The sequence below is a fragment of the Acomys minous genome (genome assembly GCF_964271855.1).
Source record: "Acomys minous genome assembly, chromosome: 4".
Taxonomy (NCBI): Eukaryota; Metazoa; Chordata; class Mammalia; order Rodentia; family Muridae; genus Acomys; species Acomys minous.
This window is the reverse complement of record NC_140486.1, coordinates 27,026,583-27,030,724: the sequence shown is the minus strand read 5'-3', so window position 1 is coordinate 27,030,724 and position 4,142 is coordinate 27,026,583. Positions and strand designations below refer to the sequence as shown.

At 48.3% G+C, this 4,142-nt stretch overlaps 1 long non-coding RNA gene across 1 annotated transcript; it reads left to right on the top strand.

The window, feature by feature from the left end:
• The first annotated feature begins 1,797 nt into the window (after positions 1-1,797).
• On the top strand, positions 1,798-2,677 carry LOC311595907. The gene is made up of 3 exons (XR_014778610.1): positions 1,798-2,315; positions 2,412-2,567; positions 2,650-2,677. It is a non-coding gene; the product is annotated as an uncharacterized lncRNA (long non-coding RNA).
• Positions 2,678-4,142: the final 1,465 nt, after the last annotated feature.

Genomic DNA, 4,142 nt, shown 5'->3' with positions numbered 1-4,142 from the left:
GGCCCAGAGAGAGCACTTATGACCTTCTGTCCAGCTTGGACTGGGCCCCCTGGAAGATGGACTGCTGTCTTCCATCTGCCGTGAATCCCAGAAGCCTGTCTGGAAAGTGACATCAGGAAACAGCTGGGGCCCATGTCTCCCATCTGAAGAAGCCAAGTTATTTATGATGGTTTGGCTATTGTGGTTGCTGGAGTTGCTTCTGTGAAAAAACACTGATCTTATGACTAACCTTGTGCATTTCTCTCATGAGTGTGAGTCAGGGTTCCTCCAGGGTGAACATAATAACAAACAGCAGGAAGTAAGGGATCCAGGCAACCAGGTAAAAGCTGTGACCTGGGGGTGGGCAGTGTGTGTGTGTGTGTGTGTGTGTGTGTGTGTGTGTGTGTATGTGTGAATGCGCCTGCTCACACATGTTTTCTGAAGTTATGGTAATCTTATGGAGAGGTTGGATCAAGGGGAAGTTGGGGGGATCCCCAGAAAAAGGGCTGAGGTAGCACACAAGGGCACATAGTAGTAACAGAAGTGAGGGAGACTTGAGAAAGTGCTTCTTTGCCAAGTGGCATGGAAGCATTTCAGAGTTGAAAACGTTAATGTTGTTAAAATCATGAGCACTGGTGCACGCATGCCTGAGATGCATGTATGTTATCCAGGAAAGGATTTGCCACGTGTAAGGAAAGGGACAAATATCTACAAGATAATACTGAATTGTTTTCAAAGTTACTTATTCCCTTTCATATTTCTCCAGCACTGAAGAACATCTGCTGAGCTATAGCCCTGCCAGCACTTGGTATTATCTGGTTCCTTAATTTCTTGCCAACCTAGTGGGTGTAAAATGATAGTTTCGTAATTACCTTAATCTTCATCTCTCTGAATCTCAATGTATGATTGAGCATCTTGGGCCAGGTTGTTAGCACAAGCTCCTAGCATCCTAACATTTGGAAGGTAGAGGCAGGAAGTTCAACAGTTCAAAGCCAGCCTGTGCTACATAACAGGGGTGGGGACAGGGAGTTAAGAACACTTGCTACTCTTGCAGAGAACTCAGATTTGATCCCCAGAACCCACATGGCAGCATCTCACAGCCGTCTACACTGTTAATCCAGTTGCAGGGACCTGGCATCCCTTTCTGGATTCTATGGACACTGCACACATGCACACGGTGCACAGACATATGTGGTGGTACTGCACATAGGTTGCATACATACATACTAGCAAAGCACTCATACACATAAAATAAAAATAAAATATTAAAGAAGCTTAAGTCAGCTGGGCAATGGTGGTGCACACCTTTAATTCCAGCACTTGGGAGGCAGAGGCAGGTGGATCTTTGAGTGTGAGGCCAGCCTGGTCTACAGAGTGAGTTCCAGGACAGCCACAACTACACAGAGAAACCCTGTCTTGAAAAAACAAACAAAAGCTCAAGTCTCTCACTGTACAGAACATTTTGCTGCATGCTCTAGACATGTAGTGCCACCGAGCATGGGCTGGGGAGCAAAGACACGGGTTCCCGACAATCACGGAGCCTGCATGGATCTGATCTATGTCCTCTGCCTGTATGTTATGGTTGTATGGCTTCGTGTTCTTGTCACGCTCTACCAAGTGGACCAGGGTTTTTTTCTGACTCTTTTGCCTGCGTTTGGGATCCTTTTCCTCCCACTGGGTTGCCTCAGCCAGCTTTAATATGAGGGGAGGTGCCTAATCTTATTGCAACTCGATAAGTCATGTTTTGTTAATGTCCCTGGGAGGCCTGTCCTTTTCTGAAGGGAACCAGAGGGGGGCGTGGATCTGGGGGAGGTAGGAGAAGAGACCAGGAGGAGAGGAGGGAGAGGAAGCTGCGGTTGCAGTTGTGGTTGCGGTTGCGATTGCATTGTAATGTATGAGAGAAGAATACATTTTAAAAAGGAAGGAAGGTAGGAAGGAAGGTAGGAAGGAAGGAAGGAAGGTAGGAAGGAAGGTAGGAAGGAAGGTAGGAAGGAAGGAAGGAAGGTAGGAAGGAAGGTAGGAAGGAAGGTAGGAAGGAAGGTAGGAAGGAAGGTAGGAAGGAAGGAAGGAAGGTAGGAAGGAAGGTAGGAAGGAAGGAAGGTAGGAAGGAAGGAAGGAAGGTAGGAAGGAAGGTAGGAAGGTAGGAAGGAAGGAAGGTAGGAAGGAAGGAAGGTAGGAAGGAAGGAAGGAAGGTAGGAAGGAAGGAAGGAAGGTAGGAAGGAAGGAAGGTAGAAAGGAAGGAAGGAAGGAAGGTAGGAAGGAAGGAAGGAAGGAAGGAAGGTAGGAAGGAAGGAAGGAAGGAAGGAAGGAAGGTAGGAAGGAAGGAAGGAAGGAAGGTAGAAAGGAAGGAAGGAAGGTAGAAAGGAAGGAAGGAAGGAAGGAAGGTAGAAAGGAAGGAAGGAAGGAAGGAAGGTAGAAAGGAAGGAAAAAAGGAAGGTAGGAAGGAAGGAAGGAAGGAAGGTAGGAAGGAAGGTAGGAAGGAAGGAAAGTAGAAAGGAAGGAAGGAAGGTAGAAAGGAAGGAAGGAAGGAAGGTAGGAAGGAAGGAAGGAAGGAAGGTAGGAAGGAAGGTAGGAAGGAAGGAAGGAAGGTAGAAAGTAAGGAAGGAAGGAAGAAGGAAGGAAGGAAGGTAGAAAGTAAGGAAGGAAGGAAGAAGGAAGGAAGGAAGGTAGGAAGGAAGGAAGGAAGGAAGGTAGGAAGGAAGAAAACATGTTCCAGCCACGGCTTAGCCAGATCCTCACTCAGTGGCCTTATTCAGGGCACATATATATATATATTTTTTTGAACTTCAGTCCACTGTTCAGGATCCAAGTTGAGGACAGTGTTCCTCTGTTGATATAGAGAGTGTCTAAGGCATCATGTGAGATAATGGAAGGCAAGAATACTTTTCCATCTTTAAAGATAACTTAAGCTGAGTATTATGTCTCACACCTGTAACCCAGCTCTCAGGAGGCTGTAGCAAGAGGATTGTCATACGTTCGAGGTCAGCTTTAGCTTCAGAGAAAATACCAGGGGACCCAGGGCACTGGATGGAGCATTCAGAACATGGGAGGCGAGGCCAGACATGAGTAGGGTCAGTCACCCAAGTCTTCAACATTTTGGTTTCTGGGTGAGTGGGACAAAAGAGAAGGTGAGAATGTCAAGAAAATGCAATAGCCTGGCCTACTGGTGCACACTTTTAATCCTAGCACCTGGGAGGCAGAGGGAGGCGATCCCTCGAAGTTCCAGGCCAGCCTGGTCTACGCAATGAATTCCAGGTCAACCAGAGCTACGTAGTGAGATTCTGTCTCAAAGAAAAAGAAAAGAAAAAAAGCCAAGTGATCACTGGGACACTGGTGAAACTGGATGGGAGAGGGCATAATGGAGGGTGTGGGACGAGATTGTATTGGGTCCCTTGATGTGGAGGGGGTCTTGTTGAGAGCTCTCCCAGTGCTGACCTTCTCAGTCTCCCTTGAAGGAAGGCATATCTGCTACAGCCCCTCCACCCCAGAATATTCTGGGCAGGAAGGAGCAGGATCTGTTTTGTCAATGCGGCTTGCAATAAAGAGCCTCATTCAGGGAAGCAAACAGCTGCTTGACTATTAATAGGCAGGGGCCTGAGCTGAAGCCTGCTGGGAGGGCCTCGTGCAGTTCTGCAAAGGTGAATCTGTCTTTCTGCCTGTCTGAGACTTACTCCCCGTGGTGGGACAATGGCCTCTTTCTTATTTCTCAGAAGGTCTGTAGTCGCCTCAGGTTTCTGACTGAGCGGCTACATGACCTTGCCCTGCTGGAGTGATGTTTTCAAGATCCCTGGTACTCAGGGTAGCTGGAAGTGAGGGGAGCATCTCCCCCATCCTGGTCAGAGACATGGGCATTCCTGACCAGAATGAGGGTGTCTGGATGGGGTTAACCACAACTGTGCTGAGTGACTCATCAGGCATTGCCCTCAAGGGATATCAGAATCAGGGTGTAGTTTAGAAATGGGATGCCTGGGCGTGGTGCCTCACGCCTATAATCCTAGCACTTGAGAGGCAGAGGCAGGATGATCTCTAAATCTGAGGCCAGCCTGGTCTATGAAGTGAGTTACAGGAAAGCCAGGGCTACAAAGAGAAACCCACAGCCAGGCGTGGTGGCGCACGCCTTTAATCCCAGCACTTGGGAGGCAGAGGCAGGCGGATCGCTGTGA